We start from the raw sequence: 23,130 nt of genomic DNA, 5'->3' as shown, positions 1-23,130 counted from the left end.
GGCACGTGTTTCTGGCACATCTGACAGGTGGTTCCGGCATGCCCGAAAGGTGATTCCGGTCTGTCCGGTAGGTGGCTCCAGCCTGCACGGCATGTGGTTCTGGTACGTCTCAGAGGTGGTTGCGCATGCCCAACAGGTGATTCCGGACTGTCCGCCACATGGTTCTGGCACGTCTGAGAGGTGGTTCCGGCATGCCCGGCAGGTCATCCCAGAGAGTCCTCCAAGTGGTTCTGGCATAACACGCAGGTGATTTTGGCGTGTCTGGCAGGTTGTTCCGTTGTGCTTGGCAGGTGGTTCAGGCTTGGCCGGCAGGTGGTTCCAGACTGTCCAGGACGTGTTTCCAGCTTCTCCGGCAGGTGGTTCTGGTACGTCTGAGAGGTGGTTCCGCCATGGCTGTCAGGGGATTCTGGACCGGCCCCCAGGTGGTTCTGGCATAGCCAGCAGTTGATATTGGCCTGTCCGGCAGGTGGTTCCAGCCAGTCGAACAGGTGGCTCCGGCGTGCTCGGCAGGTGGTTCCGGTCTGTCCGGTAGGTGATTCCGGCGTGTCCGGCACGTGCTTCCGGCACGTCTGAGAGGTGGTTCCGGCATGCGCGACAGGTGATTTCGGAGTGTCCGCCAGGTGGTTCTGGCGTAGCCGGCAGGTGATTTTGGCGTGTCCGCCAGGTGATTCTGGCGAGTCGAGCAGGTGGCTCCGGCATGCTCGGCAGGTGCTTCCGGCATCTCCGGCACGTGGTTCGGGTGTGTCTGAGAGCTGGTTCCGGCATGTCCGGCAGATGATTCCGGAGTGTCCGCCAAGTGGTTCTGGCATACCCGGCTGGTGATTTGGGCATGTCAGGTAGGTGGTTCCGGCGAGTCGAGCAAGTGGCTCCGGCATGCTCGGCAGGTTGTTCAGACCGGTCTGGCAGGTGTTTTCCGTCTGTTCGGGGTGTGGTTCCAGCATCTCATGCACATGGTTCTGGCACGTCTGAGATGTGGTTCCGGCCGGCCCGACAGGTGTTTCCACAGTGTCCGCCAAGTGGTACTGGCGTAGTTGGCAGGTGATTTTGGCATGACCGGCAGGTGGTTCCAGCAAGCCCGGCAGGTGATTCCGAAGTGTTCCCCAACTGGTTGTGGCGTAGCCGGCAGGTGATTTTTGCGTGTCCGGCAGGTGGTTCTCGCGAGTTGAACAGGTGGTTCCGGCATGCTCGGCAGGTGCTTCCGGGGTCATTGGCACGTGGTTCTGGCATATCTGAGAGGTGGTTCCGGCATGCCCGGCAGGTGATTCCGGAGTGTTCGCCAAGTGTTTCCGGCGTAGCCGGCAGGTGATTTTGCATGTCCAGCGGTCGTTCCAGCGGGTCGAGCCGGTGGTTCCGGCGTGTCCGGCAGGTGGTTCCGGTCTGTCCGGCAGGTGGTTCTGTGGTGTCCGGCACGAGGTTCAGTCTGAGAGGCTGTGCCGGCATGCCCCTCACGTGATTCCGGCTTGTCCCCGAAGTGGTGCTGGTGTAGCGGGCAGGTGATTTTGGCGTGTCCGGCAGGTGGTTCAGGCGAGTTGAGCAGGTGGTTGCGAAGTGCTCGGCAGGTGCTTCCGGCGTCTCCGGCACGTGTTTCTGGCACATCTGACTGGTGGTTCCGGCATGCTCAGAAGTTGATTCCGGTCTGTCCGGTAGGTGGTTCCTGCGTGCACGGCACGTGGTTCTGGTACGTCTCAGAGGTGGTTGCGTATGCCCAACAGGTGATTCCGGACTGTCCGCCACGTGCTTCTGGCACGTCTGAGAGGTGGTTCCAACATGCCCGGCAGGTCATTTCAGAGAGTCATCCAAGTGGGTCTGGCGTAGCCCGCAGGTGATTTTGGCGTGTCCGGCAGGTGGTACCGCCGTGCTCGGCAGGTGGTTCAGGCATGGCCGTCACGTGGTTCCAGTCTGTCCAGGACGTGTTTCCAGCTTCTCCGGCAGGTGGTTCTGGTACTTCTGAGAGGTGGTTCCGCCATGGCTGGCAGGTGATCCCGGACTGTCCCCCAGGTGGTTCTGGCATAGCCTGCAGTTCATATTGGCCTGTCCGGCAGGTGGTTCCAGCGAGTCGAGCAGGTGGCTCCGGCATGCTCGGCAGGTGCTTCCGGCGTCTCCGACACGTGGTTCTGGTGTGTCTGAGAGCTGGTTCCGGCATGTCCGGCAGATGATTCCGGAGTGTCCGCCAAGTGGTTCTGGCATACCCTGCTGGTGATTTGGGCATGTCAGGTAGGTGGTTCCGGCGAGTCGAGCAGGTGGCTCCGGCGTGCTCGGCAGGTGGTTCAGGCGGTTCTGGCAGGTGGTATCCGTCTGTTCGGGGTGTGGTTCCAGCATCTCATGCACACGTTTCTGGCACGTCTGAGATGTGGTTCCAGCCGGCCCGACAGGTGTTTCCGCAGTGTCCGCCAAGCGGTTCTGGCGTAGTTGGCAGGTGATTTTGGCATGACTGGCAGGTGGTTCCAGCAAGCCTGGCAGGTGATTCCAAAGTGTTCACCAACTGGTTGTGGCGTAGCCGGCAGGTGATTTTTGCGTGATCGGCAGGTGGTTCTGGCGAGTCGAGCAGGTGGTTCCGGCGTGCTCGGCTGGTGCTTCCGGGGTCATTGGCACGGGGTTCTGGCATGTCTGAGAGGTGGTTCCGTCATGCGCGACAGGTGGTGTCGGAGTGTCCGCCAGGTGGTTCTGGCGTACCCGGCAGGTGATTTTGGTGTGTCCGGCAGGTGTTTCCGGCGAGTCGAGCATGTGGCTCCGGCATGCTCGGCAGGTGCTTCCGGCGTCTCCGGCACGTGGTTCTGGTGTGTCTGAGAGCTGGTTCCGGCATGTCCGGCAGATGATTCTGGAGTGTTCGCCAAGTGTTTCCGGCGTAGCCGGCAGGTGATTTTGCATGTCCAGCGGTCGTTCCGGCGGGTCGAGCCGGTGGTTCCGGCGTGTCTGGCTGGTGGTTCCGGTCTGTCCGGCAGGTGGTTCTGTGGTGTCCGGCACGAGGTTCAGTCTGAGATGCTGTGCCGGCATGCCCCTCACGTGATTCCGGCTTGTCCCCGAAGTGGTGCTGGTGTAGCGGGATGGTGATTTTGGCGTGTCCGGCTGGTGGTTCAGGCGAATTGAACAGGTGGTTGCGACGTGCTCGGCAGGTGCTTCCGGCGTCTCCGGCACGTGTTTCTGGCACATCTGACTGGTGGTTCCGGCATGCCCAAAAGTTGATTCCGGTCTGTCCGGTAGGTGGTTCCGGCGTGCACGGCACGTGGTTCTGGTACGTCTCAGAGGTGGTTGCGTATGCCCAACAGGTGATTCCGGACTGTCCGCCACGTGCTTCTGGCATGTCTGAGAGGTGGTTCCAACATGCCCAGCAGTTCATTTCGGAGAGTCGTCCAAGTTGTTCTGGCGTAGCCAGCAGGTGATTTTGGCGTGTCCGGCAGGTGGTTCCGCCGTGCTCGGCAGGTGGTTCAGGCATGGCCGTCACTTGGTTCCAGTCTGTCCAGGACGTGTTTCCAGCTTCTCCGGCAGGTGGTTCTGGTACGTCTGAGAGGTGGTTCCGCCATGGCTGGCAGGTGATCCCGGACTGTCCCCCAGGTGTTTCTGGCATAGCCAGCAGTTGATATTGGCCTGTCCAGCAGGTGGTTCCAGCGAGTCGAACAGGTGGCTCCGGCGTTCTTGGCAGGTGGTTCCGGTCTGTCCGGTAGGTGTTTCCGGCGTGTCTGGCACGTGCTTCCAGCACGTCTGAGAGGTGGTTCCGTCATGCGCGACAGGAGATTCCGGAGTGTACGCCAGGTGGTTCTGGCGTACCAGGCAGGTGATTTTGGCGTGTCCGGCATGTGCTTCTGGCGAGTCGAGCAGGTGGCTCCGGCATGCTCGGCAGGTGCTTCCGGCGTCTCCGGCACTTGGTTCTGGTGTGTCTGAGAGCTGGTTCCGGCATGTCCGGCAGATGATTCCGGAGTGTCCGCCAAGTGGTTCTGGCATATCCAGCAGGTGATTTTGGCGTGTCAGGGAGGTGGTACCGGTGAGTCGAGCAGGTGGTTCCGGCGTGCTCAGCAGGTGGTTCAGGCGGTTCTGGCAGGTGGTATCCGTCTGTTCGGGGTGTGGTTCCAGCATCTCATGAACACGTTTCTGGCACGTCTGAGATGTGGTTCTGGCCGGCCCGACAGGTGTTTCCGCAGTGTCCGCCAAGCGGTTCTGGCGTAGTTGGCAGGTGATTTTGGCATGACTGGCAGGTGGTTCCAGCAAGCCTGGCAGGTGATTCCAAAGTTTTCACCAACTGGTTGTGGCGTAGCCGGCAGGTGATTTTTGCGTGATCGGCAGGTGGTTCTGGCGAGTCGAGCAGGTGGTTCCGGCGTGCTCGGCTGGTGCTTCCGGGGTCATTGGCACGGGGTTCTGGCATGTCTGAGAGGTGGTTCCTGCATGCCCGGCAAGTGATTCCGGAGTGTTCGCCAAGTGGTTCTGGCATAGTCGGCAGGTGATTTTGGCATGTCCGGCAGGTGGTTCAGGCGAGTTGAGCAGGTGGTTCCAACGTGCTTGGCAGGTGCTTCCGGCGTCTCCGGCACGTGTTTCTGGCACATCTGACAGGTGGTTCCGGCATGCCCGAAAGGTGATTCCGGTCTGTCCGGTAGGTGGCTCCAGCCTGCACGGCATGTGGTTCTGGTACGTCTCAGAGGTGGTTGCGCATGCCCAACAGGTGATTCCGGACTGTCCGCCACATGGTTCTGGCACGTCTGAGAGGTGGTTCCGGCATGCCCGGCAGGTCATCCCAGAGAGTCCTCCAAGTGGTTCTGGCATTACACGCAGGTGATTTTGGCGTGTCTGGCAGGTTGTTCCGTTGTGCTTGGCAGGTGGTTCAGGCTTGGCCGGCAGGTGGTTCCAGACTGTCCAGGACGTGTTTCCAGCTTCTCCGGCAGGTGGTTCTGGTACGTCTGAGAGGTGGTTCCGCCATGCCCGGCAGGTGATTCCGGAGTGTTCGCCAAGTGTTTCCGGCGTAGCCGGCAGGTGAATTTGCATGCCCAGCGGTCGTTCCGGCGGGTCGAGTCGGTGGTTCCGGCGTTTCCGGCAGGTGGTTCCGGTCTCCGGCAGGTGGTTCTGTGGTGTCCGGCATGAGGTTCAGTCTGAGAGGCTGTGCCGGCATGCCCCTCACGTGATTCCGGCTTGTCCCCGAAGTGGTGCTGGTGTAGCGGGCAGGTGATTTTGGCGTGTCCGGCAGGTGGTTCAGGCGAGTTGAGCAGGTGGTTGCGACGTGCTCGGCAGGTGCTTCCGGCGTCTCCGGCACGTGTTTCTGGCACATCTGACTGGTGGTTCCGGCATGCCCAAAAGTTGATTCCGGTCTGTCCGTTAGGTGGTTCCGGCGTGCACGGTACGTGGTTCTGGTACGTGTCAGAGGTGGTTGCGTATGCCCAACAAGTGATTCCGGACTGTCCGCCACATGGTTCTGGCACGTCTGAGAGGTGGTTCCGGCATGCCCGGCAGGTCATCCCAGAGAGTCCTCCAAGTGGTTCTGGCATAACACGCAGGTGATTTTGGCGTGTCTGGCAGGTTGTTCCGTTGTGCTTGGCAGGTGGTTCAGGCTTGGCCGGCAGGTGGTTCCAGACTGTCCAGGACGTGTTTCCAGCTTCTCCGGCAGGTGGTTCTGGTACGTCTGAGAGGTGGTTCCGCCATGCCTGGCAGGTGATTCCGGACTGTCCTCCAGGTGGTTCTGGCATAGCCAGCAGTTGATATTGGCCTGTCCGGCATGTGGTTCCAGAGAGTCGAACAGGTGGCTCCGGCGTGCTCGGCAGGTGGTTCCGGTCTGTCCGCTAGGTGATTCCGGCGTGTCCGGCACGTGCTTCCGGCACGTCTGAGAGGTGGTTCCGGCATGCGCGACAGGTGATTTCGGAGTGTCCGCCAGGTGGTTCTGGCGTACCCGGCAGGTGATTTATGCGTGTCCGGCAGGTGTTTCTGGCGAGTCGAGCAGGTGGCTCCGGCATGCTCGGCAGGTGCTTCCGGCGTCTCCGGCACGTGGTTCTGGTGTGTCTGAGAGCTGGTTCCGGCATGTCCGGCAGATGATTCCGGAGTGCCCGCCAAGTGGTTCTGGCATACCCGGCTGGTGATTTGGGCATGTCAGGTAGGTGGTTCTGGCGAGTCGAGCAGGTGGCTCCGGCGTGCTCGGCAGGTTGTTCAGACGGGTCTGGCAGGTGTTTTCTGTCTGTTCGGGGTGTGGTTCCAGCATCTCATGCACATGGTTCTGGCACGTCTGAGATGTGGTTCCGGCCGGCCCGACAGGTGTTTCCACAGTGTCCGCCAAGTGGTACTGGCGTAGTTGGCAGGTGATTTTGGCATGACCGGCAGGTGGTTCCAGCAATCCCGGCAGGTGATTCCGAAGTGTTCCCCAACTGGTTGTGGCGTAGCCGGCAGGTGATTTTTGCGTGTCCGGCAGGCGGTTCTGGCGAGTCGAGCAGGTGGTTCCGGCGTGCTCGGCAGGTGCTTCCGGGGTCATTAGCACGTGGTTCTGGCATATCTGAGAGGTGGTTCCGGCATGCCCGGCAGGTGATTCCGGAGTGTTCGCCAAGTGTTTCCGGCGTAGCCGGCAGGTGATTTTGCATGTCCAGCGGTCGTTCCGGCGGGTCGAGCCGGTGGTTCCGGCGTGTCCGGCAGGTGGTTCCGGTCTGTCCGGCAGGTGGTTCTGTGGTGTCCGGCACGAGGTTCAGTCTGAGAGGCTGTGCCGGCATGCCCCTCACGTGATTCAGGCTTGTCCCCGAATTGGTGCTGGTGTAGCGGGCAGGTGATTTTGGCGTGTCCGGCAGGTGGTTCAGGCGAGTTGAGCAGGTGGTTGCGACGTGCTCGGCAGGTGCTTCCGGCGTCTCCGGCACGTGTTTCTGGCACATCTGACTGGTGGTTGCGGCATGCCCAAATGTTGATTCCGGTCTGTCCGGTAGGTGGTTCCGGCGTGCACGGCACGTGGTTCTGGTACGTCTCAGAGGTGGTTGCGTATGCCCAACAGGTGATTCCGGACTGTCCGCCACGTGCTTCTGGCACGTCTGAGAGGTGGTTCCGACATGCCCGGCAGGTCATTTCGGAGAGTCGTCCAAGTGGTTCTGGCGTAGCCCGCAGGTGATTTTGGCGTGTCCGGCAGATGGTTCCGCCGTGCTCGGAAGGTGGTTCAGGCATGGCCGTCACGTGGTTCCAGTCTGTCCAGGACGTGTTTCCAGCTTCTCCGGCAGGTGGTTCTGGTACGTCTGAGAGGTGGTTCCGCCATGGCTGGCAGGTGATCCCGGACTGTCCCCCAGGTGGTTCTGGCATAGCCAGCAGTTGATATTGGCCTGTCCGGCAGGTGGTTCCAGCGAGTCGAACAGGTGGCTCCGGCGTTCTTGGCAGGTGGTTCCGGTCTGTCCGGAAGGTGTTTCCGGCGTGTCTGGCACGTGCTTCCGGCACGTCAGAGGTGTGGTTCCGGCATGCGCGGCAGGTGATTCCGTAGTGTCCGCCTGGTGGTTCTGGCATACCCGGCAACTGATTTTGGCGTGTCCGGCATGTGTTTCTGGCGAGTCGAGCAGGTGGTTCCGGCATGCTCGGCAGCTGCTTCCGGCGTCTCCGGCACTTGGTTCTGGTGTGTCTGACAGCTGGTTCCGGCATGTCCGGCAGATGATTCCGGAGTGTCCGCCAAGTGGTTCTGGCATACCCGGCTGGTGATTTGGGCATGTCAGGTAGGTGGTTCCGGCGAGTCGAGCAGGTGGCTCCGGCGTGCTCGGCAGGTTGTTCAGACGGGTCTGGCAGGTGTTTTCCGTCTGTTCGGGGTGTGGTTCCAGCATCTCATGCACATGGTTCTGGCACGTGTGAGATGTGGTTCCGGCCGGCCCGACAGGTGTTTCCACAGTGTCCGCCAAGTGGTACTGGCGTAGTTGGCAGGTGATTTTGGCATGACCGGCAGGTGGTTCCAGCAAGCCCGGCAGGTGATTCCGAAGTGTTCCCCAACTGGTTGTGGCGTAGCCGGCAGGTGATTTTTGCGTGTCCGGCAGGTGGTTCTGGCGAGTCGAACAGGTGGTTCCGGCGTGCTCGGCAGGTGCTTCCGGGGTCATTGGCACGTGGTTCTGGCATATCTGAGAGGTGGTTCCGGCATGCCCGGCAGGTGATTCCGGAGTGTTCGCCAAGTGTTTCCGGCGTAGCCGGCAGGTGATTTTGCATGTCCAGCGGTCGTTCCGGCGGGTCGAGCCGGTGGTTCCGGCGTGTCCGGCAGCTGGTTCCGGTCTTTCCGGCAGGTGGTTCTGTGGTGTCCGGCACGAGGTTCAGTCTGAGAGGCTGTGCCGGCATGCCCCTCACGTGATTCCGGCTTGTCCCCGAAGTGGTGCTGGTGTAGCGGGCAGGTGATTTTGGCGTGTCCGGCAGGTGGTTCAGGCGAGTTGAGCAGGTGGTTGCGACGTGCTCGGCAGGTGCTTCCGGCGTCTCCGACACGTGTTTCTGGCACATCTGACTGGTGGTTCCGGCATGCCCAAAAGTTGATTCCGGTCTGTCCGGTAGGTGGTTCTGGCGTGCACGGCACGTGGTTCTGGGACGTCTCAGAGGTGGTTGCGTATGCCCAACAGGTGATTCCGGACTGTCCGCCACGTGCTTCTGGCACGTCTGAGAGGTGGTTCCAACATGCCCGGCAGGTCATTTCGGAGAGTCGTCCAAGTGGTTCTGGCGTAGCCCGCAAGTGATTTTGGCGTGTCCGGCAGGTGGTTCAGGCGAGTTGAGCAGGTGGTTCCGGCGTGCTCGGCTGGTGCTTCCGGGGTCATTGGCACGGGGTTCTGGCATGTCTTAGAGGTGTTTCCTGCATGTCCGGCAGGTGATTCCGTAGTGTCCGGCAGGTGGTTCTGGCATACCCGGCAGGTGATTTTGGCGTGTCCGGCAGGTGTTTCTGGCGAGTCGAGCAGGTGGCTCCGGCGTGCTCGGCAGGTGCTTCCGGGGTCATTGGCACGTGGTTCTGGCATATCAGAGAGGTGGTTCCGGCATGCCCGGCAGGTGATTCCGGAGTGTTCGCCAAGTGTTTCCGGCGTAGCCGGCAGGTGAATTTGCATGCCCAGCGGTCGTTCCGGCGGGTCGAGTCGGTGGTTCCGGCGTTTCCGGCAGGTGGTTCCGGTCTCCGGCAGGTGGTTCTGTGGTGTCCGGCATGAGGTTCAGTCTGAGAGGCTGTGCCGGCATGCCCCTCACGTGATTCCGGCTTGTCCCCGAAGTGGTGCTGGTGTAGCGGGCAGGTGATTTTGGCGTGTCCGGCAGGTGGTTCAGGCGAGTTGAGCAGGTGGTTGCGACGTGCTCGGCAGGTGCTTCCGGCGTCTCCGGCACGTGTTTCTGGCACATCTGACTGGTGTTTCCGGCATGCCCAAAAGTTGATTCCAGTCTGTCCGGTAGGTGGTTCCGGCGTGCACGGCACGTGGTTCTGGTACGTGTCAGAGGTGGTTGCGTATGCCCAACAGGTGATTCCGGACTGTCCGCCACGTGCTTCTGGCACCTCTGAGAGGTGGTTCCGGAATGCCTGACATGTGATTCCGGAGTGTCTGCCGAGTGGTTCTTGCATAGCCAGCAGCTGATTTTGGCTTGTCAAGTAGGTGGTTCTGGGGAGTGGATCAGCTGGTTCCGGCATACTCGGCAGGTGGTACCGGCGTGTCCGTAACATGGTTCTGGCAAGTCTGAGAGGCGGTTCCAGCATGTCCGGCAGGTGATTCCGGAGTGTTCGCCAAGTGGTTCTGGCGTAGCCGGCGGGTGATTTTGCATGTCCGGCGGTGGTTCCGGCGAGTCGAGCCGGTGGTTCCGGCGTGTCCAGCAGGTGGTTCCCGTCTGTCCAGCAGGTGGTTCTGGGGTGTCCGGCACGAGGTTCTGGCACGTCTGAGAGGTTGTGTCGGCATGCACTTCACGTGATTCCGGCTTGTCCACCAAGTGGTTCTGGTGTAGCGGGCAGGTGATTTTGGCATGTCCGGCAGGTGTGACCGGTGAGTCAAGCAGGTGGTTCCGGCGAGTGTTTCCTGTGTTTCCGGTCTGTCCGGGAGATGGTTCCGGCCTGTCCGGCACGTGCTTCTGGCACTTCGGAGAGGTTGTGCTGGCATGCCCGGCAGGTGATTCTGGAGTGTCCGCCAAGTGGTTCTTTCGTAGCCGGCAGGTGATTTTGGTGTGACCGGCAGGTGGTTCTGGCGAGTCAAGCAGGTGGTCCCGGCGTGTCCGGCAGGTGGTTCCGGTCTGTCCTGGAGGTGGTTCCGGAGTGTCTGCCGAGTGGTTCTGGCATAGCCGGCAGGTGATTTTGGCGTGTCCAGCAGGTGGTTCTGGGGAGTGGAGCAGGTGGTTCCGGCATACTCGGCAGGTGGTTGCGGCGTGTCCGGCACATGGTTCTGGCACGTCTGAGAGGTGGATCCGGCATGCCCGGCAGGTGATCCCGGAGAGTCCTCCAAGTGGTTCTGGCGTACCCCGCAGGTGTTTCTGATGTGTCCGGCAGGTGGCTCTGGTGAGTCGAGCAGTTGGTTCCGGCGTGCTCGGCAGGTGGTTCCGGCAGGTCCGGCAGGTGTCTTCCGTCTGTCCATGACGTGGTTCCGGCATGCCCGCAAGGTGATTCTGGAGTGTCCACCAAGTAGTTTTGCCGTAGCCGGCATACGATTTTGGCCTGTGAGGCAGGTGGTTCCGGCATGTCCAGCATGTGGTTCCGGCGAGCTCGGCAGGTGGTACCGGCGTGTCTGGAACATGGTTTTGGCACGTCTGAGAGATGGTTCTGGCATGCCCGGCAGGTGATTCCGGAGTGTCCGGGATGTGGTTCTGGCACCTCTGAGAGGTGGTTCCGGAATGCCTGACATGTGATTCCAGAGTGTCTGCCGAGTGGTTCTGGCGTAGCCGGCAGGTGATTTTGGCGTGTCCAGCAGGTGGTTCCGGCAAGCTCGGCAGGTGGTACCGGCGTGTCCGGAACATGGTTCTGGCACGTCTGAGAGATGGTTCTGGCATGCCCGGCAGGTGATTCCGGAGGGTCCGGCATGTGGTTCTGGCACCTCTGAGAGGTGGTTCCGGCATGCCAGGCAGGTGGTTCCTGAGTGTCTGCCGAGTGGTTCTGGCGTAGCCGGCAGGTGATTTTGGCGTGTCCAGCTGGTGGTTCTGGGGAGTGGAGCAGGTGGTTCCGGCATACTCGGCAGGTGGTACCGGCGTGTCCAGAACATTTTTCTGGCAAGTCTGAGAGGTGGTTCCGGCATGCCCGGCAGGTGAAGCGGAGTGTTCGCCAAGTGGTTTTGGCGTAGCCGGCAGGTGATTTTGCATGTCTGGCGGTGGTTCCGGCGAGTCGAGCCGGTGGTCCCGGCGTGTCCGGCAGGTGCTTCCGGTCTGTCTGGCAGGTGGTTCTGGCGTGTCTGGCACGAGGTTCTGGCAAGTCTGAGAGGTGGTTCCGGCATGCGCGGCAGGTGATTTCGGAGTGTCCGCCAGGTGGTTCTGGCGTACCCGGCAGGTGATTTTGGCGTTTCCGGCAGGTGTTTCTGGCGAGTCGAGCAGGTGGCTCCGGCATGCTCGGCAGGTGCTTCCGGCGTCTCCGGCACTTGGTTCTGGTGTGTCTGAGAGCTGGTTCCGGCATGTCCGGCAGATGATCCCGGAGTGTCCGCCAAGTGGTTCTGGCATACCCAGCAGGTGATTTTGGTGTGTCAGGGAGGTGGTACCGGTGAGTCGAGCAGGTGGTTCCGGCGTGCTCAGCAGGTGGTTCAGGCGGTTCTGGCAGGTGGTATCCGTCTGTTCGGGGTGTGGTTCCAGCATCTCATGAACACGTTTCTGGCACGTCTGAGATGTGGTTCCAGCCGGCCCGAAAGGTGTTTCTGCAGTGTCCGCTAAGCGGTTCTGGCGTAGTTGGCAGGTGATTTTGGCATGACTGGCAGGTGGTTCCAGCAAGCCTGGCAGGTGATTCCAAAGTGTTCACCAACTGGTTGTGGCGTAGCCGGCAGGTGATTTTTGCGTGATCGGCAGGTGGTTCTGGCGAGTCGAGCAGGTGGTTCCGGCGTGCTCGGCTGGTGCTTCCGGGGTCATTGGCACGGGGTTCTGGCATGTCTGAGAGGTGGTTCCTGCATGCCCGGCAAGTGATTCCGGAGTGTTCGCCAAGTGGTTCTTGCGTAGTCGGCAGGTGATTTTGGCATGTCCGGCAGGTGGTTCAGGCGAGTTGAGCAGGTGGTTCCAACGTGCTTGGCAGGTGCTTCCGGCGTCTCCGGCACGTGTTTCTGGCACATCTGACAGGTGGTTCCGGCATGCCCGAAAGGTGATTCCGGTCTGTCCGGTAGGTGGTACGAGCCTGCACGGCATGTGGTTCTGGTACGTCTCAGAGGTGTTGCGCATGCCCAACAGGTGATTCCGGACTGTCCGCCACATGGTTCTGGCACGTCTGAGAGGTGGTTCCGGCATGCCCGGCAGGTCATCCCAGAGAGTCCTCCAAGTGGTTCTGGCATAACACGCAGGTGATTTTGGCGTGTCTGGCAGGTTGTTCCGTTGTGCTTGGCAGGTGGTTCAGGCTTGGCCGGCAGGTGGTTCCAGACTGTCCAGGACGTGTTTCCAGCTTCTCCGGCAGGTGGTTCTGGTACGTCTGAGAGGTGGTTCTGCCATGGCTGGCAGGTGATTCCGGACCGTCCCCCAGGTGGTTCTGGCATAGCCAGCAGTTGATATTGGCCTGTCCGGCAGGTGGTTCCAGCGAGTCGAACAGGTGGCTCCGGCGTTCTTGGCAGGTGGTTCCGGTCTGTCCGGTAGGTGTTTCCGGCGTCTCTGGCACGTGCTTCCGGCACGTCTGAGATGTGGTTCCGGCATGCGCGGCAGGTGATTCCGTAGTGTCCGCCAGGTGGTTCTGGCATACCCGGCACGTGATTTTGGCGTGTCCGGCAGGTGTTTCTCACGAGTCGAGCAGGTGGCTCCGGCATGCTCGGCAGGTGCTTCCGGCGTCTCCGGCACTTGGTTCTGGTGTGTCTGAGAGCTGGTTCCGGCATGTCCGGCAGATGATTCCGGGGTGTCCGCCACGTGGTTCTGGCATACCCAGCAGGTGAGTTTGGCGTGTCAGGGAGGTGCTACCAGTGAGTCGAGCAGGTGGTTCCGGCGTGCTCAGCAGGTGGTTCAGGCGGTACTGGCAGGTGGTATCCGTCTGTTCGGGGTGTGGTTCCAGCATCTCATGAACACGTTTCTGGCACGTCTGAGATGTGGTTCCGGCCGGCCCGACAGGTGTTTCCACAGTGTCCGCCAAGTGGTACTGGCGTAGTTGGCAGGTGATTTTTGCGTGATCGGCAGGTGGTTCTGGCGAGTCGAGCAGGTGGTTCCGGCGTGCTCGGCAGGTGCTTCCGGGGTCATTGGCACGTGGTTCTGGCATATCTGAGAGGTGGTTCCGGCATGCCCGGCAGGTGATTCCGGAGTGTTCGCCAAGTGTTTCCGGCGTAGCCGGCAGGTGATTTTGCATGTCCAGCGGTCGTTCCGGCGGGTCGAGCCGGTGGTTCCGGCGTGTCCGGCAGGTGGTTCCGGTCTGTCCGGCAGGTGGTTCTGTGGTGTCCGGCACGAGGTTCAGTCTGAGAGGCTGTGCCGGCATGCCCCTCACGTGATTCCGGCTTGTCCCCGAAGTGATGCTGGTGTAGCGGGCAGGTGATTTTGGCGTGTCCGGCAGGTGGTTCAGGCGAGTTGAGCAGGTGGTTCCGGCGTGCTCGGCTGGTGCTTCCGGGGTCATTGGCACGGGGTTCTGGCATGTCTGAGAGGTGGTTCCTGCATGCCCGGCAAGTGATTCCGGAGTGTTCGCCAAGTGGTTCTGGCATAGTCGGCAGGTGATTTTGGCATGTCCGGCAGGTGGTTCAGGCGAGTTGAGCAGGTGGTTGCGACGTGCTCGGCAGGTGCTTCCGGCGTCTCCGGCACGTGTTTCTGGCACATCTGACTGGTGGTTCCGGCATGCCCAAAAGTTGATTCCGGTCTGTCCGGTAGGTTGTTCCGGCGTGCACGGCACATGGTTCTGGTACGTCTCAGAGGTGGTTGCGTATGCCCAACAGGTGATTCCGGACTGTCCGCCACGTGCTTCTGGCACGTCTGAGAGGTGGTTCCAACATGCCCGGCAGGTCATTTCGGAGAGTCGTCCAAGTGGTTCTGGCGTAGCCCGCAGGTGATTTTGGCGTGTCCGGCAGGTGGTTCAGGCGAGTTGAGCAGGTGGTTCCGGCGTGCTCGGCTGGTGCTTCCGGGGTCATTGGCACGGGGTTCTGGCATGTCTGAGAGGTGGTTCCTGCATGCCCGGCAAGTGATTCCGGAGTGTTCGCCAAGTGGTTCTGGCATAGTCGGCAGGTGATTTTGGCATGTCCGGCAGGTGGTTCAGGCGAGTTGAGCAGGTGGTTCCAACGTGCTTGGCAGGTGCTTCCGGCGTCTCCGACACGTGTTTCTGGCACATCTGACAGGTGGTTCCGGCATGCCCGAAAGGTGATTCCGGTCTGTCCGGTAGGTGGTTCCAGCCTGCACGGCATGTGGTTCTGGTACGTCTCAGAGGTGGTTGCGCATGCCCAACAGGTGATTCCGGACTGTCCGCCACATGGTTCTGGCACGTCTGAGAGGTGGTTCCGGCATGCCCGGCAGGTCATCCCAGAGAGTCCTCCAAGTGGTTCTGGCATAACACGCAGGTGATTTTGGCGTGTCTGGCAGGTTGTTCCGTTGTGCTTGGCAGGTGGTTCAGGCTTGGCCGGCAGGTGGTTCCAGACTGTCCAGGACGTGTTTCCAGCTTCTCCGGCAGGTGGTTCTGGTACGTGTGAGAGGTGGTTCCGCCATGGCTGGCAGGTGATCCCGGACTGTCCCCCAGGTGGTTCTGGCATAGCCAGCAGTTAATATTGGCCTGTCCGGCAGGTGGTTCCAGCCAGTCGAACAGGTGGCTCCGGCGTGCTCGGCAGGTGGTTCCGGTCTGTCCGCTAGGTGATTCCGGCGTGTCCGGCACGTGACTCCGGCACGTCTGAGAGGTGGTTCCGGCATGCGCGGCAGGTGATTTCGGAGTGTCCGCCAGGTGGTTCTGGCGTACCCGGCAGGTGATTTTGGCGTGTCCGGCAGGTGTTTCTGGCGAGTGGAGCAGGTGGCTCCGGCATGCTCGGCAGGTGCTTCCGGCGTCTCCGGCACGTGGTTCTGGTGTGTCTGAGAGCTGGTTCCGGCATGTCCAGCAGATGATTCCGGAGTGTCCGCCAAGTGGTTCTGGCATACCCGGCTGGTGATTTGGGCATGTCAGGTAGGTGGTTCCGGCGAGTCGAGCAGGTGGCTCCGGCATGCTCGGCAGGTTGTTCAGACGGGTCTGGCAGGTGTTTTCCGTCTGTTCGGGGTGTGGTTCCAGCATCTCATGCACATGGTTCTGGCACGTGTGAGATGTGGTTCCGGCCGGCCCGACAGGTGTTTCCACAGTGTCCGCCAAGTGGTACTGGCGTAGTTGGCAGGTGATTTTGGCATGACCGGCAGGTGGTTCCAGCAAGCCCGGCAGGTGATTCCGAAGTGTTCCCCAACTGGTTGTGGCGTAGCCGGCAGGTGATTTCTGCATGTCCGGCATGGGGTTCTGGCGAGTCGAGCAGGTGGTTCCGGCGTGCTCGGCAGGTGCTTCCGGGGTCATTGGCACGTGGTTCTGGCATATCTGAGAGGTGGTTCCGGCATGCCCGGCAGGTGATTCCGGAGTGTTCGCCAAGTGTTTCCGGCATAGCCGGCAGGTGATTTTGCATGTCCAGCGGTCGTTCCGGCGGGTCGAGCCGGTGGTTCCGGCGTGTCCGGCAGGTGGTTCCGGTCTGTCCGGCAGGTGGTTCTGTGGTGTCCGGCACGAGGTTCAGTCTGAGAGGCTGTGCCGGCATGCCCCTCACGTGATTCCGGCTTGTCCCCGAAGTGGTGCTGGTGTAGCGGGCAGGTGATTTTGGTGTGTCCGGCAGGTGGTTCAGGCGAGTTGAGCAGGTGGTTGTGGCGTGCTCGGCTGGTGCTTCCGGGGTCATTGGCACGGGGTTCTGGCATGTCTGAGAGGTGGTTCCTGCATGCCCGGCAAGTGATTCCGGAGTGTTCGCCAAGTGGTTCTGGCATAGTCGGCAGGTGATTTTGGCATGTCCGGCAGGTGGTTCAGGCGAGTTGAGCAGGTGGTTCCAACGTGCTTGGCATGTGCTTCCGGCGTCTCCGGCACGTGTTTCTGTCACATCTGACAGGTGGTTCCGGCATGCCCGAAAGGTGATTCCGGTATGTCCGGTAGGTGGTTCCAGCCTGCACGGCATGTGGTTCTGGTACGTCTCAGAGGTGGTTGCGCATGCCCAACAGGTGATTCCGGACTGTCCGCCACATGGTTCTGGCACGTCTGAGAGGTGGTTCCGGCATGCCCGGCAGGTCATCCCAGAGAGTCCTCCAAGTGGTTCTGGCATAACACGCAGGTGATTTTGGCGTGTCTGGCAGGTTGTTCCGTTGTGCTTGGCAGGTGGTTCAGGCTTGGCCGGCAGGTGGTTCCAGACTGTCCAGGACGTGTTTCCAGCTTCTCCGGCAGGTGGTTCTGGTACGTGTGAGAGGTGGTTCCGCCATGGCTGGCAGGTGATCCCAGACTGTCCCCCAGGTGGTTCTGGCATAGCCAGCAGTTAATATTGGCCTGTCCGGCAGGTGGTTCCAGCCAGTCGAACAGGTGGCTCCGGCGTGCTCGGCAGGAGGTTCCGGTCTGTCCGCTAGGTGATTCCGGCGTGTCCGGCACGTGCTTCCGGCACGTCTGAGAGGTGGTTCCGGCATGCGCGACAGGTGATTTCGGAGTGTCCGCCAGGTGGTTCTGGCGTACCCGGCAGGTGATTTTGACGTGTCCGGCAGGTGTTTCTGGCGAGTCGAGCAGGTGGCTCCGGCATGCTCGGCAGGTGCTTCCGGCGTCTCCGGCACGTGGTTCTGGTGTGTCTGAGAGCTGGTTCCGGCATGTCCGGCAGATGATTCCGGAGTGTCCGCCAAGTGGTTCTGGCATACCCGGCTGGTGATTTGGGCATGTCAGGTAGGTGGTTCCGGCGAGTCGAGCAGGTGGCTCCGGCGTGCTCGGCAGGTTGTTCAGACGGGTCTGGCAGGTGTTTTCCGTCTGTTCGGGGTGTGGTTCCAGCATCTCATGCACATGGTTCTGGCACGTGTGAGATGTGGTTCCGGCCGGCCCGACAGGTGTTTCCACAGTGTCCGCCAAGTGGTACTGGCGTAGTTGGCAGGTGATTTTGGCATGACCGGCAGGTGGTTCCAGCAAGCCCGGCAGGTGATTCCGAAGTGTTCCCCAACTGGTTGTGGCGTAGCCGGCAGGTGATTTTTGCGTGTCCGGCAGGTGGTTCTGGCGAGTCGAACAGGTGGTTCCGGCGTGCTCGGCAGGTGCTTCCGGGGTCATTGGCACGTGGTTCTGGCATATCTGAGAGGTGGTTCCGGCATGCCCGGCAGGTGATTCCGGAGTGTTCGCCAAGTGTTTCCGGCGTAGCCGGCAGGTGATTTTGCATGTCCAGCGGTCGTTCCGGCGGGTCGAGCCGGTGGTTCCGGCGTGTCCGGCAGCTGGTTCCGGTCTTTCCGGCAGGTGGTTCTGTGGTGTCCGGCACGAGGTTCAGTCTGAGAGGCTGTGCCGGCATGCCCCTCACGTGATTCCGGCTTGTCCCCGAAGTGGTGCTGGTGTAGCGGGCAGGTGATTTTGGCGTGTCCGGCAGGTGGTTCAGGCGAGTTGAGCAGGTGGTTGCGACGTGCTCGGCAGGTGCTTCCGGCGTCTCCGACTCGTGTTTCTGGCACATCTGACTGGTGGTTCCGGCATGCCCAAAAGTTGATTCCGGTCTGTCCGGTAGGTGGTTCTGGCGTGCACGGCACGTGGTTCTGGGACGTCTCAGAGGTGGTTGCGTATGCCCAACAGGTGATTCCGGACTGTCCGCCACGTGCTTCTGGCACGTCTGAGAGGTGGTTCCAACATGCCCGGCAGGTCATTTCGGAGAGTCGTCCAAGTGGTTCTGGCGTAGCCCGCAAGTGATTTTGGCGTGTCCGGCAGGTGGTTCAGGCGAGTTGAGCAGGTGGTTCCGGCGTGCTCGGCTGGTGCTTCCGGGGTCATTGGCACGGGGTTCTGGCATGTCTTAGAGGTGTTTCCTGCATGTCCGGCAGGTGATTCCGTAGTGTCCGGCAGGTGGTTCTGGCATACCCGGCAGGTGATTTTGGCGTGTCCGGCAGGTGTTTCTGGCGAGTCGAGCAGGTGGCTCCGGCGTGCTCGGCAGGTGCTTCCGGGGTCATTGGCACGTGGTTCTGGCTTATCAGAGAGGTGGTTCCGGCATGCCCGGCAGGTGATTCCGGAGTGTTCGCCAAGTGTTTCCGGCGTAGCCGGCAGGTGAATTTGCATGCCCAGCGGTCGTTCCGGCGGGTCGAGTCGGTGGTTCCGGCGTTTCCGGCAGGTGGTTCCGGTCTCCGGCAGGTGGTTCTGTGGTGTCCGGCATGAGGTTCAGTCTGAGAGGCTGTGCCGGCATGCCCCTCACGTGATTCCGGCTTGTCCCCGAAGTGGTGCTGGTGTAGCGGGCAGGTGATTTTGGCGTGTCCGGCAGGTGGTTCAGGCGAGTTGAGCAGGTGGTTGCGACGTGCTCGGCAGGTGCTTCCGGCGTCTCCGGCACGTGTTTCTGGCACATCTGACTGGTGTTTCCGGCATGCCCAAAAGTTGATTCCAGTCTGTCCGGTAGGTGGTTCCGGCGTGCACGGCACGTGGTTCTGGTACGTGTCAGAGGTGGTTGCGTATGCCCAACAGGTGATTCCGGACTGTCCGCCACGTGCTTCTGGCACCTCTGAGAGGTGGTTCCGGAATGCCTGACATGTGATTCCGGAGTGTCTGCCGAGTGGTTCTTGCATAGCCAGCAGCTGATTTTGGCTTGTCAAGTAGGTGGTTCTGGGGAGTGGATCAGCTGGTTCCGGCATACTCGGCAGGTGGTACCGGCGTGTCCGTAACATGGTTCTGGCAAGTCTGAGAGGCGGTTCCAGCATGTCCGGCAGGTGATTCCGGAGTGTTCGCCAAGTGGTTCTGGCGTAGCCGGCGGGTGATTTTGCATGTCCGGCGGTGGTTCCGGCGAGTCGAGCCGGTGGTTCCGGCGTGTCCGGCAGGTGGTTCCCGTCTGTCCAGCAGGTGGTTCTGGGGTGTCCGGCACGAGGTTCTGGCACGTCTGAGAGGTTGTGTCGGCATGCACTTCACGTGATTCCGGCTTGTCCACCAAGTGGTTCTGGTGTAGCGGGCAGGTGATTTTGGCATGTCCGGCAGGTGTGACCGGTGAGTCAAGCAGGTGGTTCCGGCGAGTGTTTCCTGTGTTTCCGGTCTGTCCGGGAGATGGTTCCGGCCTGTCCGGCACGTGCTTCTGGCACTTCGGAGAGGTTGTGCTGGCATGCCCGGCAGGTGATTCTGGAGTGTCCGCCAAGTGGTTCTTTCGTAGCCGGCAGGTGATTTTGGTGTGACCGGCAGGTGGTTCTGGCGAGTCAAGCAGGTGGTCCCGGCGTGTCCGGCAGGTGGTTCCGGTCTGTCCTGGAGGTGGTTCCGGAGTGTCTGCCGAGTGGTTCTGGCATAGCCGGCAGGTGATTTTGGCGTGTCCAGCAGGTGGTTCTGGGGAGTGGAGCAGGTGGTTCCGGCATACTCGGCAGGTGGTTGCGGCGTGTCCGGCACATGGTTCTGGCACGTCTGAGAGGTGGATCCGGCATGCCCGGCAGGTGATCCCGGAGAGTCCTCCAAGTGGTTCTGGCGTACCCCGCAGGTGTTTCTGATGTGTCCGGCAGGTGGCTCTGGTGAGTCGAGCAGTTGGTTCCGGCGTGCTCGGCAGGTGGTTCCGGCAGGTCCGGCAGGTGTCTTCCGTCTGTCCATGACGTGGTTCCGGCATGCCCGCAAGGTGATTCTGGAGTGTCCACCAAGTAGTTTTGCCGTAGCCGGCATACGATTTTGGCCTGTGAGGCAGGTGGTTCCGGCATGTCCAGCATGTGGTTCCGGCGAGCTCGGCAGGTGGTACCGGCGTGTCTGGAACATGGTTTTGGCACGTCTGAGAGATGGTTCTGGCATGCCCGGCAGGTGATTCCGGAGTGTCCGGGATGTGGTTCTGGCACCTCTGAGAGGTGGTTCCGGAATGCCTGACATGTGATTCCAGAGTGTCTGCCGAGTGGTTCTGGCGTAGCCGGCAGGTGATTTTGGCGTGTCCAGCAGGTGGTTCCGGCAAGCTCGGCAGGTGGTACCGGCGTGTCCGGAACATGGTTCTGGCACGTCTGAGAGATGGTTCTGGCATGCCCGGCAGGTGATTCCGGAGTGTCCGGCATGTGGTTCTGGCACCTCTGAGAGGTGGTTCCGGCATGCCAGGCAGGTGGTTCCTGAGTGTCTGCCGAGTGGTTCTGGCGTAGCCGGCAGGTGATTTTGGCGTGTCCAGCTGGTGGTTCTGGGGAGTGGAGCAGGTGGTTCCGGCATACTCGGCAGGTGGTACCGGCGTGTCCAGAACATTTTTCTGGCAAGTCTGAGAGGTGGTTCCGGCATGCCCGGCAGGTGAAGCGGAGTGTTCGCCAAGTGGTTTTGGCGTAGCCGGCAGGTGATTTTGCATGTCTGGCGGTGGTTCCGGCGAGTCGAGCCGGTGGTCCCGGCGTGTCCGGCAGGTGCTTCCGGTCTGTCTGGCAGGTGGTTCTGGCGTGTCTGGCACGAGGTTCTGGCACGTCTGAGAGGTGGTTCCGGCATGCGCGGCAGGTGATTTCGGAGTGTCCGCCAGGTGGTTCTGGCGTACCCGGCAGGTGATTTTGGCGTTTCCGGCAGGTGTTTCTGGCGAGTCGAGCAGGTGGCTCCGGCATGCTCGGCAGGTGCTTCCGGCGTCTCCGGCACTTGGTTCTGGTGTGTCTGAGAGCTGGTTCCGGCATGTCCGGCAGATGATCCCGGAGTGTCCGCCAAGTGGTTCTGGCATACCCAGCAGGTGATTTTGGTGTGTCAGGGAGGTGGTACCGGTGAGTTGAGCAGGTGGTTCCGGCGTGCTCAGCAGGTGGTTCAGGCGGTTCTGGCAGGTGGTATCCGTCTGTTCGGGGTGTGGTTCCAGCATCTCATGTTCACGTTTCTGGCACGTCTGAGATGTGGTTCCAGCCGGCCCGAAAGGTGTTTCTGCAGTGTCCGCTAAGCGGTTCTGGCGTAGTTGGCAGGTGATTTTGGCATGACTGGCAGGTGGTTCCAGCAAGCCTGGCAGGTGATTCCAAAGTGTTCACCAACTGGTTGTGGCGTAGCCGGCAGGTGATTTTTGCGTGATCGGCAGGTGGTTCTGGCGAGTCGAGCAGGTGGTTCCGGCGTGCTCGGCTGGTGCTTCCGGGGTCATTGGCACGGGGTTCTGGCATGTCTGAGAGGTGGTTCCTGCATGCCCGGCAAGTGATTCCGGAGTGTTCGCCAAGTGGTTCTTGCGTAGTCGGCAGGTGATTTTGGCATGTCCGGCAGGTGGTTCAGGCGAGTTGAGCAGGTGGTTCCAACGTGCTTGGCAGGTGCTTCCGGCGTCTCCGGCACGTGTTTCTGGCACATCTGACAGGTGGTTCCGGCATGCCCGAAAGGTGATTCCGGTCTGTCCGGTAGGTGGTACGAGCCTGCACGGCATGTGGTTCTGGTACGTCTCAGAGGTGTTGCGCATGCCCAACAGGTGATTCCGGACTGTCCGCCACATGGTTCTGGCACGTCTGAGAGGTGGTTCCGGCATGCCCGGCAGGTCATCCCAGAGAGTCCTCCAAGTGGTTCTGGCATAACACGCAGGTGATTTTGGCGTGTCTGGCAGGTTGTTCCGTTGTGCTTGGCAGGTGGTTCAGGCTTGGCCGGCAGGTGGTTCCAGACTGTCCAGGACGTGTTTCCAGCTTCTCCGGCAAGTGGTTCTGGTACGTCTGAGAGGTGGTTCTGCCATGGCTGGCAGGTGATTCCGGACCGTCCCCCAGGTGGTTCTGGCATAGCCAGCAGTTGATATTGGCCTGTCCGGCAGGTGGTTCCAGCGAGTCGAACAGGTGGCTCCGGCGTTCTTGGCAGGTGGTTCCGGTCTGTCCGGTAGGTGTTTCCGGCGTCTCTGGCACGTGCTTCCGGCACGTCTGAGATGTGATTCCGGCATGCGCGGCAGGTGATTCCGTAGTGTCCGCCAGGTGGTTCTGGCATACCCGGCACGTGATTTTGGCGTGTCCGGCAGGTGTTTCTCACGAGTCGAGCAGGTGGCTCCGGCATGCTCGGCAGGTGCTTCCGGCGTCTCCGGCACTTGGTTCTGGTGTGTCTGAGAGCTGGTTCCGGCATGTCCGGCAGATGATTCCGGGGTGTCCGCCACGTGGTTCTGGCATACCCAGCAGGTGAGTTTGGCGTGTCAGGGAGGTGCTACCGGTGAGTCGAGCAGGTGGTTCCGGCGTGATCAGCAGGTGGTTCAGGCGGTTCTGGCAGGTGGTATCCGTCTGTTCGGGGTGTGGTTCCAGCATCTCATGAACACGTTTCTGGCACGTCTGAGATGTGGTTCCGGCCGGCCCGACAGGTGTTTCCACAGTGTCCGCCAAGTGGTACTGGCGTAGTTGGCAGGTGATTTTTGCGTGATCGGCAGGTGGTTCTGGCGAGTCGAGCAGGTGGTTCCGGCGTGCTCGGCAGGTGCTTCCGGGGTCATTGGCACGTGGTTCTGGCATATCTGAGAGGTGGTTCCGGCATGCCCGGCAGGTGATTCCGGAGTGTTCGCCAAGTGTTTCCGGCGTAGCCGGCAGGTGATTTTGCATGTCCAGCGGTCGTTCCGGCGGGTCGAGCCGGTGGTTCCGGCGTGTCCGGCAGGTGGTTCCGGTCTGTCCGGCAGGTGGTTCTGTGGTGTCCGGCACGAGGTTCAGTCTGAGAGGCTGTGCCGGCATGCCCCTCACGTGATTCCGGCTTGTCCCCGAAGTGATGCTGGTGTAGCGGGCAGGTGATTTTGGCGTGTGCGGCAGGTGGTTCAGGCGAGTTGAGCAGGTGGTTCCGGCGTGCTCGGCTGGTGCTTCCGGGGTCATTGGCACGGGGTTCTGGCATGTCTGAGAGGTGGTTCCTGCATGCCCGGCAAGTGATTCCGGAGTGTTCGCCAAGTGGTTCTGGCATAGTCGGCAGGTGATTTTGGCATGTCCGGCAGGTGGTTCAGGCGAGTTGAGCAGGTGGTTCCAACGTGCTTGGCAGGTGCTTCCGGCGTCTCCGGCACGTGTTTCTGGCACATCTGACTGGTGGTTCCGGCATGCCCGAAAGGTGATTCCGGTCTGTCCGGTAGGTGGTTCCAGCCTGCACGGCATGTG

Source organism: Equus caballus, chromosome 26 (assembly GCF_041296265.1).
Source record: "Equus caballus isolate H_3958 breed thoroughbred chromosome 26, TB-T2T, whole genome shotgun sequence".
Taxonomy (NCBI): domain Eukaryota; kingdom Metazoa; phylum Chordata; class Mammalia; order Perissodactyla; family Equidae; genus Equus; species Equus caballus.
Note: the sequence above shows the minus strand (reverse complement) of the source record.